General features: G+C 32.2%; 1 protein-coding gene across 2 annotated transcripts in view; it reads left to right on the top strand.

The window, feature by feature from the left end:
• Positions 1–15,448, top strand: part of LOC124357560 (netrin receptor UNC5C-like) — a 195,376-nt gene that overhangs the window by 67,258 nt on the left and 112,670 nt on the right. Inside the window, exon 2 of one of the 2 annotated variants that reach the window (XM_046809476.1) lies at positions 3,212–3,280. The exons of the other annotated variant lie outside the window; for it this stretch is intronic. The gene's annotated coding sequence lies outside the window, so the exon portion shown is untranslated. The remainder of the gene's footprint in view (positions 1–3,211; positions 3,281–15,448) is intronic. 2 annotated transcript variants of the gene reach the window in all.

Genomic DNA, 15,448 nt, shown 5'->3' with positions numbered 1-15,448 from the left:
CTGTCGAGACACAAAACTTTAACGGGAAACAAGTAAATTGGGGTTCTTTATTAAATAAATGTCGGGTGACCACAAGTTTTGTACCACATCAAACATCCATGTTAACACGACCCTGTCCACACATACATACTCGTATATAAGTTCTCGCTGAACAAATAGCCTTGCTGCGGTGGTAAATGTTTTACTTTGTTGCCACGCCGAGCCATCTTGACTTACCTGTGTATCAGTCATACACCGCCATTCGTCAATCGTGGCGTCACTCTGTGTATACGAGTAGATGGCAAATATGTAAAACTATCATGAGTATTAATGGTATTACTTCCCCTTTTTTAATTCCAATTTTCAAATGTATTTTATTGCCACAAATTTCAACATATCCTACCAATTATTAAAAATGTTAGGTAAAAATAATTGTACGAGACTATATTAATTGTGTACTATAGCTTAATAATCGTAAAGTTATGTTCAAGAAGATCACAGTGTAAATTTAGAAAGGATGTGTAGGACATAAGACGTCAGCAAGGCTTTATTTAAGCCTCCTGAGAATGCCTGTCAGACGGCTCTCCACTGTTGCTATGGATGAGACAAACTCTCAGAAGCAAATCATTATGAAGACTAAGAAAATCATAAGAATGTATGTACTTATTTATTAGGAAACGTTATATTTTTCTAAGTTTCACTGCATCTCTGTAATTTGAACCGTATTTTTGAGTAAATTGAAATAGCTTTTCACTATAGTAGCTAGAAAATTAAACAATCTAATTTCTTCTTTGTCTGGGGAAGGTAGATGAAATAAATTTAAACCATTAATCTAATAAAAGAGCAGCTAAAAATTTAAAATATAAATATAACAATCTTTCAAGCACTAATTACGAACTCTATGAAAACATATGTAAAAATGACAAAATAATTAATATAAGTTCATGTATGCCAATTTACGAGAGGAAATCACAATAAAAATATTGAAATGTGGTTACAGGATTGCGTAAGGGGGATTGTAAATAACCCAGTGAAGAGTTCAGATGTTAAATTCGCTGACAAGTGCTTTAACGACATTTTTTTAAGTAGCGTTTGTCATCTTTACGTCTCGGATCTGTGGACGTGACAGGCGTGTTGGGAAGGGAAGTAAGGGGAGACACTCATACTAATTGGCCACAAACTCACTTTTTACGATACAGGCCTACAAATATCCCTCCCACATCTGCAATTCTCCCCTATAATTCTACCCTCAAGTCGTGGAGGCCTTAACTCACCGATGCTAAGTTAACATGAATCATAGTTCTTTCCCAGTATATGATTTAAATATACTACTAGACCACATATTTAAATACCAGCAAACGCTAAATACTATTATCTGTAACCCTATAACCAGGCTGAATTATAACGGATGAAAAATACTAAGTGAAGTACTTTAAGAATTATAATGAACTTTATAATATCACCAATATTAATTTTTATTTGGTCAAAATCTTATCAGGTTTTTATAATGAAACCATCATTTCCAAGATATGGAAACGAAATTAACGACATAATATGACACATCATTTTAAAGCCCTTGTTAAAACGAACTTATTCACTTTTTGTTTGTCAATACACCAAACCGTTCTCCCGTTATACATACTGCACGGGTGGTCTGCCTCACCCGGTACGTTAACCTTAGCACTCGATTCTGTATCCTTACAGACCCAAAACTATGACCTTTCAAACATAATAAGACTTCGTCTCAAGAAGTAATTTTAGAGACAATTAGTATAATATTGACTGAACTGAGATCATCGTTTAGTAGCCAGTAATACATAAATATAAAATAAATCATAAATCCCCATGCTGTGTGTGTGTGTGTGTGTGTGTGTGTGTGTGTGTGTGTGTGTGTGTGTGTGTGTGTGTGTGTGTGTGTGTGTTCAAGATTTAATTGTTAAATGGCTATAATTTGCTAAGTAAAATTTGTCAACAATAATAATAGTTTATCCTGAAGAAGAAATATTTTATTGTGACTTCTTAAACCATAAAATCGCACCAGACCATTAATATGAATCAAGGACCCCACCTCCCTAATTGCAAATTGTTAGTCATTTCATTTCACACTAATGAACCGCGAACCACCAATCCAGGATTGCTTACATCGCTGGAAGAACGTTTTGCGTGATTCACTTCGCAGAAAATTTCTTTTTTCTAACGACAATTCTCATTTCAAAGCTAACTCGTTAGCATTCATTAATCTTTCGTAGGGCTTCCATATCATTGCCTATTCCATTCAGTTTTGTTAAAAGATATTTAATGGGTTGTTTTTATTTAATGGCTAAATGTTTTTTCTGACAGCTATCATCAGATTACTACAAGTAATGCCCATGATTATTTATTTCTTATCCAGTAAAAATTCACTGCTCAATCCGCGATACAAACTCCAAACTGTGAGATGTCTCTGGGGTGAGAAGCTGACCACTCAACTACCATGACAGTGGTTCAATTACTGAAATATCATCCTAGTATTATGGCGATTGAATGCTATTATGATTACCATGGTGTTCTCTTATTTTAAAGTTACTATAACTTGAATTATTAACTTAAATATTTTAGGTACTATTACTAGCAGAAAAAAGAATAAAATACGTAATTTTAGATTTTTGGAAAATGATCATAACAATAAAAATGTCATTTATTAAAATGGCAGTAATGCAGTCGACAAAGCACAATAATAAGTTTAATATATAATTTTTTATACAATTCAAAATTCATAGCATATTTTAAAATTATAAACGAACTCTAGGCAGTTCTTAATAGAATATAACAAAGAATTCAATTTGGTCCTTTAAAAATAACGATTCTCCATTTAACCTATCGTTGGGAACCTTAATCGTTCTAGTTTTTGTTATTGCGTGATAGTGAGAGTTCAAGTGAGCAAATAATTTTCGATTGTTAAAAACAAGATCTGAAAAAAAAAAACTTAGCCAAGAATAAAACCAATTCTATTTTCCCTCTCACTGGAAATTCCTCGACAAGTTCATCTTCGTCTGATACTGCTTCTCTATGTGATAATACTTATCGTCATTTTAAAGCATGAAAGTACTCTCAAAGACGATTTGTACTTCTATATGATAATGTAGAACATAATATCTTTCAGGTGAACTAAAATGCAATAACAATAGATAGCATGAAGCACGTATAACACGTAAAAATGTCATAAATCAAATTAAAATCTGTTTCGTTCCAGGTTGAGGCAGATTTCTCTATTTCACAGTATATTGTGCTGGACACAACAAACCCAATCACGTCAGCGAAGGTAAAAGTTTTTTATTCAAGTTCCATGACACATATAGTGTAGTGAATCTAACAATGAAAAATCTGTTTAGCTTTAGATTGAAAATGATAAACATTCATTCAACATTATTTACGCACAATTGTGGTTCAAGTATTGAATTGTTTACGAAAAAGATGCAATCAAAACACGAGTGTTCTGCTGTTGTCACTCTCTGAATCAAAACAGCATCATCGGTTGCGATATAATCTTTATAACTTAGTTGCTCAACCAGTGTGATCTTTTTCCAAGAATTTGCCTGTGTGTTATGTCCTTATTTACTATAGAATCTAACATCGAGCATATAGACCGCAGCGCTCAATTCATTCCTGTTTGCTTCGTCGGTTTGCAATTGTTAGTCTCCTTACACTGGAAACAAGAAACATACATTATGACAAGCTTAATCTAGGATCTAGAACGTCCTGTTTTTAGTAATAGTTCTGTCGGTTAGAGCCAATTTTTATTATTGCATTGCATTGTATTTGAACGATAATAACCACGTGCAGTCTCTTTTTCTTGTTCGTTAATGCCGATATAACTATTATTGAAGATTTTAACGACTTGCTTTTAAAGTTTGAAGATGAAAAGTGAAAGTGTGTGCTATGATAAAATTTATCGATTTGTTACTCTTCTGTGTTGACTTCCACCAAAAATAGTGCAGCATTTAGAACGAAGTGGAGTACTTCATATAACCAGCTTAAATTAAGTATGAGATCCCGGATTATAAGAAATAGTATTAAAGTATCAACTATTGCCATTAAAAATATTAGGATAAATATACTGGATACTACGGGATCTACTCAGTACTACTCCATTTAACTACTCAATCCATAAATCAAATATTACACACAAAACACTGGCTTTAAAGCTTTTAAATATTACAGACAAAGACAAATATTTTAATAATTAAGTACAATATAATATAGTTTATACAATGTATTTAAAATATTACCAACCATGTTTATTTTCAGTCGTTTCAGGCGTTTCTCAACTAAACCTCTGATGTAGAGTTGTCCCTAGGTTTTTATATAATGACCAGAAGTTTTGTACTTTCCCTAATTAATAAAATACAAATGTATTGGCAGTAACAGATCGTTATAACTTATAATGAGGACATTACTAATTCTGTCAGAGCCTTAATTAGTACAGCACATGACATTAGAAGGAAACGTGTGCACCCAAGTGCCTGTCGGCTCTAACCTCTTGATGTCACTTCACTTTCAGACCTTTCTTCATGCTTTAAAATATACTACCTGGAGAAATTTTACGAAATACAATAGCTTTTGATCAGAATAGCCCAATCTTCAAGATAGTATGGTTTTCAAATATTGATACTACTGTTTGTTTTTTTGTTTTTTTTTTCAATTTTATAGCAAATTGACCAGAAATATTATAAACACAATATGTAATTCTGATAAAAAGCTAATTTAAACATATAATTTAACGGCAAAAATATTTACGGCCATAATTAAGAAATTAAAAATGGTTTAGAGCTAACATAGTGGCATAAATCTCAAGATCGTTCCTTTCCAGCAGTTCCTAATCATATAATAAACGCTTTACAAATAGGCTATAAACTGATAAAATTACGATATATTTAAGATTGGTTGTTTGATTACAAACTGGAGACTTATAGGTATTTTGGACACCTGATTTACCTTACTTAAAATGCATAATTATTTACGCCCCCAATTAATGTGGAACTATCGCCCCTTCTAACATAAAACCCAGTAAGGAAGAGTTGCAATTCTGGTAATGTCCCTGAAGATAAAGTGGCTACTAACTTATTTATCACACATAAACCGGCGAAAGTGGAGCTACTGACTCTACTCAGAGATAATGGACCGGCTAGCTACGTAGTTGGGGATAAAATAGTTGTCTGGTCGATAAAGCTACTTGACTGAGAAATCATCCAGCTCATAAATTTATTCAACTAACAAATGAGAGAAACGTTCTCTATAAGGTCATACCTTAACAATTTTTATTTCGATATTTTTTTCCAAGAAATGGGTGAATATCTACTATTAATTCTGAATTACTTTGATTGCCCATCATTAACAAACTAGGCTTCACTGAGATTTAATAAAAAATTTCAAGTCTATAGCTTATTTATTATTTACAGATAGAACGACAGACAGGTATACGAGAAAGATATTCTACAACATTATGAGAAAACTGTACTTACCTCTCTGATATTATTAATAATTCAACTATCAGTTACAAAAGGAAAACGACGCAAAACTTTTGTTTTTCTTAGTATTAATTTGAAATTTCTAAGCCTTAGGCAATGTAAAAACTTGCATTTGCAGGCCACACATAGCAGACAGTAACAAAACAAGTTATGCAAGCAAATAACAACACACTAAGAGAGTTTTAGGAACGCAATCTCACCAGCAGCTTGCCGAGATTGACTTGTAGCGTCCTACATCTCAATCCAAAAACTTTTCTGGCTTAAATTGAATTCTGATTGAATTACTGGTCTCGTTCTTTTTCTCGGATAACGACAACAAAATAGCCAAAACCCTCTTTTAAACGTTTTCAATTATTTAGCAAGTACCTCAATTTCAACTGGATATGCATTTGACTTCAATTATTTGTATTTATTATATAATGTATTTTTTGCATTTTTACAAGGAAATAAGTATACGAGCGTAAGTTACAAGGACAAAAGTACACGTTATGTTTTTGTGTACGTTTTCTCCTCACACGAAATCACGAGCCCGTTTGATATACGCAGATTATTTAAAACTAAAATGAATACATTCGTATTTAATACGTTATGATAAACTCAATAATCTCGGGCATGGTACACTAAAACTCTTTGAAAATATTAAAGTACAAGCATAGCCCGAGTTGCATATTAATAAAACTTTTCTAAAGGAGTAATGTTGGTGTGAGAAAAGTTAAAAATTGCACTACTCTAGGTAATAAGCAAAGGTAAAAGTATAAGTATTAATTTTTTTTTATTTATGTTTAACAGTTTAGGCTAATTTAAATTACTAATTCATATAATTTTCGGTTCATGTATGGCTATAATTAATGGAAGCCTCCTTGCATACGTATTACATTTCTCTTAGACTGACAATATAGTCCAAAGAACGTGCAATTCATTTTCTCTTGGGATATTTTAAATTAATGTTTAAATATAATTTTAATCACAGCTCTGTAAGACCGTTTTCGAAAACCGGAATAATTTATTAAAATTATTTCATGAGGATTGGTAGGAAAGTAATGCATATTTTAGAAGCATATTTTAATTAGGCCCAAATAAAGATAAATAAAGGTATTACATTTTTACAGTTTGTACATGAAATAAAAAGGGAAGAAGTACCTACTCTTATTAATAATAATATCTTATTAAATATTAAACAGAGTGGAACTTTCTTTTTTTTTTTTATTAGCAGAATATGATGTGACAGTATAACTGCTCGGCGAATTGTATTAGGCGCCGCTATTGCGTTGATTTATATTGTATTACTAGTGCCAGGAATGTATTGTCTTACTCATTATATTTTTCATTAACAATCACCCTATATAAGTGCAATAGTAAGTAGGATCCTTTCTTTCTCTCTCACTACCCGTGACCTCCTTATCTCTTTCAGGCGATGAACATGATGATAGACCTGACAGTTACTCTCAGATCATTAACTACTGTTATGTATGGGTTGTGTGGCCGGCAGGGCATTCCAGAAGTCTATATACAAACTTAATGACGTAAAGATTTAATAGTACAACCTTATAGCCTAATACTTGAGACAACATTTCATATATATATATATATATTTCAATAGTATTCATCTCACAAAAGATTATTACTGCATTTATATCTTATTTTCTTTCTGAATGTTCTTTGAAAATCCCTTTTTTTATGCCTTCAACAAACTGCTATTTTCTTAAATAGATCTTTCACTGAATAATGGTAAATGTGAAATACATGTTAATATAAATTAAAATGTAAGACTAGTTATATAGTCTGAGACTATTTAAAGAGTGAACTAGGTAACAATCTAAACAATCTACATGGCAAAGTTTACTTGACTTTTTATATAAATAAATTTTAAACATATTCTTAAGGTCTTGGTAGCATAAAAATACAAGATGCTATAAATGAAGAAAACGTGATAAATATTATACTGTTATAATTTAATTAAATGTGGACATAAAATATTTTTAAATAATACATAAGCTTTTATGATATATGTCGATCATCGTATACAAAAGTTTACTGAATAAATGACAATGGCCGCCAAGTTAGTCCCATCTAAAATCACTCATTTTAGGTGTGTTTATTCGTTAATAGGATAGCATATTTGCATGGTACATTAGAAAACACGTAATCTAAGTACTCTACCCTATGAGCTATTCCACCCCAAGTTCCCGCTTACCGTATGATGAACCTCCAGAGCAGGATATTGCGGCATTCCTGGACACATTCCATAACGCTCTTCGTCCGACCATAATACCTCGCTGCATACAGCGTGTACAGAACTCGTTAATTAAAGTCATGAGCAAACCATAAATGTACTTAACTCGTATAATTTTGTGTTTGAAATAATCATTAATTTTTCAATTCAGTATTTCTCGCGAGTGATTTATTGAATGACAATTTAGTTATAATTTATATATTTAAATTAGAAAACTAAAAGATATTTATAGCATAAAAACAAACAAGTTGAATAAGTGTAAACAAGTCCTACAAGTGTCCATAGTGAGATGGACAGAGTTGATAAAGTAATAAAATAATCCGAATCTACCATAAGTTATAAAAGTTTTCGAATAGATATAAGATCCTTACAAGCCAATCTCAGCGCACATTGGAATCATCCTCCTAAATCACCCGTAGTCGCACAGTCAGATGTCAGCAAACTTGCAAGACTTGCTTGTGTCTTGTCGCGTGGTTTACCGCTTTGCCATACCTACTCCGTTCGATCTGTACAGTTTGTCACAGTTAGAAGAGTTTAGTCTACATTATAAACATCAATTTTGCATAGAATACGAAGACTTATGTAACGGCTGTCACAAAAAATTTAGTAACGGTTAACTACAGTATTTATAAATTTCTATAATTATTAACCATCGCACCGCCGTCGTATTAAGCCTTGATAATGGAGATGCTTGATTAATTTAAATACTTTCCTAATGTTATTTAGTACATTCAAAACTAATTTGGTATTGCTTAATAAGTTTTACTACCAAAATGTTACTGCTTTATACAAAAACAGTGACAGAATAAACACAGCCATGAACACGGTAAATAAATCTATATTAAAACTTGGTTAATTAGGGTTGTATTTAGGATATATCAAATCTGTGACTTTTAAAATTAATTTGGTAGAAACAAATTTACTTTTACCGTAAACAAAAAAGTTACGGATCAATTCATTTGATGTTTGTTAATTTTTGCTACTCCAGTTTGAGAGGAATTTGACTTCATCATCAATCAGCAGTTCCGATATATTTATTAGATCCTGCAGTATAGACAATCGTAAAACGTTTCTGTCGTGATGAGTACAAGGATTTTAGGAGTAATTACAAAGAAAGTTAAGGGCTGTTTTTTGTTACTAAGAATTTAGGTAGTACAATTAACGTTGGTACAGTTATTTATCAAACACTTCTTAAATAAATTTGTTTCATTTCAGAATAAGTCGGACGGATATTTTCGGAAGCCTCTAATAAGTTAAAAAACTTGAAAAACATGCACTCTCTCAAATCTATTGATTTCCCTTCCCTTCGTATTTCAGAGATGCTTTTTTACGTTTGAAAATGCTTTGCTGACCATTATACCACACTTATTGTATATAATGTATATTATTGTAATCAGGCCATTGTTATACATGTAATTCATGTCAACTAAAATAAAAATATCATAACATCATCATCATCATATAATTGATTGATTGACCATTTCCGTATGGTTAAGTTGAAGTCATGCAGTCGGACGAGAAACCGAGCCAGTTAAAAGGTATAATTTAATTGCTTTTAAATCAATTATAAATCACTTAGCTTGCCATCTTGAAGACTCCCTATGCTCTTTCATTATTATCCTATTTGTATTTGTTATTACTATATCATTTAATTTCACTTTTTTTGCGAACTAAGCCAACAGTAATCTCTTAATTAACAATATTAAGCGATTTTTTTTCTTTCTTAAGCAGTCAGGGGAAAATAGATGAACCTAAAAAAAATTGCATTATCTATAACGTTAAAACTTCTGCATGTGTGAAGATTAGTTAATAGTGTTGAGTAAATGCTCAAAACGTTCCATCGATTTCCATTGATTTACAATCCTCCCTCCCAGGCTGTAATGGTAATACGAGGGTGACCACAATAGCTTACTCTCCCTTCATTTATGAGCCAAACGTCACTTGATTTATTTTAGCGCTTAAATACTAGGGATCATTACTGATCTCTGGAATTGGTTGGAATATTTCACCGTACAGGTAAAAGGTCCAGTTAATGAAACCTCCCGTTCAAGGGGCTGAATAAATATAATTTCTTTTTTTTCTACCGATCTCTCGGCACAACTCAATAACGTAAAGACTATTCTATTTGAAACTTGATGGTGGTGCATGAATTTCCATGGAATTTGGCTGAAAATTAGATACCATTTTTTACATTTATATTGTGGATAACCATGATGACAGCGAAAAAATTGGGAATAAATCAATTTCAATACAGTTTTTAACATGTGACATTACAAATTACACGTATATCCCACAAGATATATGGAGAAAGTTTCGTGTGTTGACAAATTTGACATGCAACTTAGACATGAATAAGTTGATGATAAATTTCAATCCATAGGATTTGACTAAGCGTCATCACTCGGTAGGCTGGTACAATTTCTCTTTTGTCTTCCGTACTGATGAAAATTTTACTCTCTGTATTATTATTTGTTTGGCTGTATGTCTATCCCCAGGCCACCTCGAGAATGAAATGAGCTATAACCTTAAAATTTTGAATGCAATCTCAACGAAGTTATTGTAACTATTTTGCAATCGTATTTATGCTAAGCGGTGCTTGCCACTTGTCCTGGACAAAAATACTCTAATCTGGTTATGTCTCTAAGTTACAATCCATTCTATTGCACGCCCCCATTCGTTGTAACGCTTGTTTAATGTTGTAACATAAATAATACATAATACAGTGACTGTATTATGAATATTGAATTATTAATATCCTTCTGGATGGATTAATGCAAATACTCATTTTGATCGAACATGGTGATTTTTAAATTACCTTTCTTGATTTTTATACATTCCAAGTGAATTATATGACTTTTTAATCCCACCAGGCATGTAATTTTAGAATCTTTTATACATTAACAACTAAGTTCATATTGTACGATTTTAAAAAATAATAGGACCATGCAAAACATTTCAAAAACTTTAAAGTACAGCAATGGAATGTTGACCTAAAATGGCAAAAGTCCAAAATCCTATTATCCATTTAAATTAAATCATCCATCAATAATAAAAGAGTTTAAATAAATATTTTTCGATTAAGTAATACATCCCTCGAATGGAGGTTGTTTATGTCAGAAGATATGGAAAGAATTGAAGTGTGTGTGTGTGTCCGCTTTTTTATGTTAGACTCTTAAACGCAAAAGTTAAATCAAAATTGATAAGGATAGAAAAAGGATTTAGTTTTCTTCATTTCTGCACAACTCCATTTCTTCACTTCTGTTCATTCTGAAACTTCATTTGTTGTCAACTATTGGCTATCTCAATCCATCCAAGTAAATGAAAGTTCCTAAAAATAATTAATCACAGCTTCTTGAATCAAAATTTTACATATCACAACCAAACACTGGATCTTCCTAAAATATTATGGGAATAAAACATTCACTGTGTGAATATTCTGTATGTATTTCAGTAGCAACAGTGAATCATTAACCTCAGGTGTGTTACCCACACTCATTTGTTGTTGGTGAGCGCGCAATAAAACTGTCGAGATGTAAAACTTCAACGCGAAACAGGCGTACTGGGGTTCGTTATTAAATAACTGCCGGGTGACCACAAATTTGCACCACATCAAACATTCATGTTACCAGGAGCCTGGCCACACACATACTCGTACATAAGTTCCCTGAACAAATAGCCTTTCTGGGGTGGTGAATGTTTTAGCTTATTGCCACGCCACATTGAGACGCCTGTTTATCAGTAGTACACCGACACTCGGCAGTCGCGGCGTCATCATGTCCATACTAGTCACTGCATTTTGAATTTTCCTAATTATTAATGATTACTAGATATTTTATCATTTGTATATTTTTTATGATATGGTACATGTCCAACACGTCCGATCAGTTATTACAATCGTCAGTTAGCAAAAATTATATGGGATACAAATGGTGTATTCGGAGTTTCTTAGCGTAAAATTGTGTTGAAGAAGAACACGGTGGACAATGTGAAATATTAGAGAGGTTTATGTAGGACTTTTGACGTCAGCAAGGCTTGTATTTAAGCCCGGTCAATCTCCAGAGAATGCCTGTCAAGAACGCTTTCCTCTGTTGCTATGGATGAGAAAGCGCTCAGGAACAGTTCATTATCGTATAAAGAGTAAGAACATTTTAAGAAGACCAGTAATTTATTTCAAAGGTAATATAAGATTTTTATAAAGTTGAGTAAGAACTGTCTATGTTAAGTAAACTTAAATTGCTTTTGTTACTTTAATAGCTAGTAAATTATACAACCTAATCTTCTTATTTATCTGGAGTATCTAGAAGAAATCAATTTGAAACTTTAATATAATAAAAGAACAGCTAGTAATTTTATATCAATAAAATAATCTTTCAAGGTACGTGCCCATTTCAACGTCCACGAAAAGTATTGAGAACAGAAAACAATTATTATTACTTAATACATGCCAATTTATTAAAGGAAAGTCAATGAAATGTATTGAAATGTGGCTACGAAATTGTACCACATTGGAGGATTGTAAATAACGCAGTGAAGAGTTCAGATGTGAAATTCGCTGACAAGTGCTTAAACGACACTTTTTTTAGGTAGCGTTTATCATCGTTACGTCTCGGATCTGTGGACGTGACAGGCGTGTTGGAAAGGGAATAAAGGGGAGACACTTATACTAATTGGCCACAATGTCACTTTTAACGTTACATGCCTACAAATATCCCTCCCCCTTCTGTAAATTCTCCCCTATGTGTCTACCCTCAGGTCTTGGAGGCCTTGAACTCGCTGATGGTAAGTTTACATGAATCATAGTCCTGTCCAAGAAATATATTTAGCTAAATACATACAACTAGACCACTTTGCCTAAATTCTAGAAAAAATTAAGTATTATAACCAGGCTGAATTGTAAATGATAAACATATCCAAGTATATTAATAGTTACTACTACTCGTATAATGTGACTAATATTTTTATTGGTTCAAATCATTCGGACATGTAAAATACTATGATAACATCATTTCCAAGATATTGAAACGAAATGAACGTGTTTTTCTATACATGTAGTCACCGTTATCACTACAGAAAAGGCCGGCTTAGCCTATTATATTAGCAAAGGCACAGAGGGTTAAGTTTAAAACGAAAGGGAAGACTTTCCGGGTTTCTTTAAAAGTCGCTGTGATTTGACAATGGTAAAAAGTTTAAGAGAAGTTCTATTATGAGTATAAACATATAAACAGATATTAAGGTTTAAAATTGGATGTTTTCAAATAAATCATAGCGGCATCTATTTTACTGCCAGAAAATTATTTTTATAAGTTATAACAGGTAAGAATGATAATAAAGTTTTTCAGGTTGTTGTATTAAATTTTAATCGCAATAGTATAAGCGAGACTGTCCTCAAGCTAATGTTCCTAATAGCTGCATGTTTATGTAAGTGTTCTATCCGAAAATATTGTCTAGACTGTATTTTTTTAATTTTCCTTGATTTTAAATAATTACTTACAGTATCTCTCTGATAATTATAAATATTAATTACATCCCATTATACCATTGGTATGTTATATAAACGAAGAAATAGTCACAAATGGAATATCCTGCTGGTCATAAAAGGAATCATATCTCCAAATATCTATTCATTTGGTTTCAACAGAGCATGAAATTCCCCTTACTTACTGTTAAATAACAGTAGTGCTTAACATCTACTCTGGAGTAACAAGTTCAAATGTTCACCAATATATTTTCAGTTCTAGGAAACTAAAAGGAACTGTGCAACTTGAAAAAGAAAAAAAAAACTGTTTAAAACCACAAACATTTAAGTGAGCGAAATTCTGTTAAATCTACACAATCTAGGCCAATCAAAAAGAAGAAACAAAATCACTGAAAGATATTTAAAATTTACAGTCTAACATGGGTAATTTGAACATATTTTCTGTATAATGTTTGGATAATAGGCTATGAATTTGTTCCTTGTATATTAAAATTCAAAAAATTAAGTAAAACGTTTTCATAATTCAAAATCTCCTATATTTTTAATATTTTATTGAAAGCGCATATCCAGTGTTTGAAGCTGTATTAAAAATTGCACGTGCTACTCAAAATATAACTTATTGATTTTATTTTACTTTTTTGTAACAACACACTTTTATTTACATCCCTAATTAATTTGCAGCCATCGCTCATAATTAGAAACCATTGGCATAAAAAAGTAAGGAAGAGTACCCAGTAAAGAAGAGTTACAATTCTGATAATGTGCTGGAGCTAAAGTGGCTACTAACTTATTTAACGCCATCACACATAAACACGCGAAAGTAGAGCTATCCTGTCCCCTGTGGCCTGTCCCGGAGGTAATGGGACGCCTAGCTACAGTAGTGCATGGATTAGATAGTTATCTGATCGGTACAGTTACTTGACTGGAAAATCTTCCAGGTTACACATTTATACAACTAACAAATAAGAGAAAAATTCTCTATAAAGTCATAATTTAAATGTTTTACTCCAATATTTTTCCAAGAAAATTGTTCATATGCATTATTAAATCTGAATTACTATAATAACCGCATTAACAAGCTAGGAATACACCGTAACACCTGTCGAATAATAGGCTTCCCTGATATTCAATACAAAATTTCAAGTACATTCAAGTACAGCTCATTTCACAGATAGAACGATTTACAATCATACGTCAAAGAATTTTTAAATCCCTTCGGAAAAAAAATAAATTGTGTTGCCTTAATGACTGAAAGGCTTCTAGTCTACAGATGGAATCTTTCTTGAGACATCTTACCACACGATACATTCACTTTTTCATTAAGTTTGGTTTGATATGAGTGATTAAATAATACAATTCTACACAACAAGGCACCATGAATGATGTCCCACGTATTGGAATAACTGGGCTACCTGTGATAATATGTCACAAAGTTAAAACCTCTAACGGTATATTGAGTTTGTTGACAAATTAATGTTAGTTATTTTCTTGTTGCCATCATGGTAATCCATAAAAAATAGATCGTAGCTCAAAGTCAAAATCCCATGTGGTGACATGCACCATCATGGAAATCTTGCCTTCATAGAGATAAATGCAGATTCATGCACAATTTCCAGTCGATTTCAATGTCAATGTTCGTTTTCTAAATCTCGTACTGCATATAGAAAGTCAAAAAGAACGATACACATATGGAGAGAAATGAGAGAAATGAAATTGTTTAAGCCTCACGAATCATATACTTCGCTAACATTCATTCCATAAGAAAATCAATATAGAACATACAGCACTTTAGTAAATTATTAACTACGAGTATAACTATAAATGTTGTGCATACAGGAAAAGATTACCAAATTGTTGAATAATTAACTATACTAATTATAAAGCATAATACATAGTGCATTTGACTCATATTTATGCTCCTGCATTGTGCAACGTTAATCAAAAAAGCCATACACGTTCGTGTCGTTACGAGTTTCAAATTTGGCATATGATAATTTCGCTGTATTAATGTTGCAATACCAGGTTGCCCAACGTTTTACAGAATGGCACTATTGGGTCGGAGCCTTTATTGTAACTTTATTTTCAACCTCAGACGTGCATGTTATTCTAGGAATGTAAATGTCGCAACCAAATTTCCGGGGGAGTTCATAGCGTTAATTTAAATTTAGTGATATAACTAATATATTTTCTCAAAAAAATGTGTGCTTTGTGTTCAAGAAAAATTAATGAATTGTATGTAGAATGAGAAAATAA

This window comes from Homalodisca vitripennis, chromosome 3, assembly GCF_021130785.1.
Source record: "Homalodisca vitripennis isolate AUS2020 chromosome 3, UT_GWSS_2.1, whole genome shotgun sequence".
Lineage (NCBI taxonomy): Eukaryota > Metazoa > Arthropoda > Insecta > Hemiptera > Cicadellidae > Homalodisca > Homalodisca vitripennis.
Note: the sequence above shows the minus strand (reverse complement) of the source record. Positions and strands in the feature narration are given on the sequence as shown.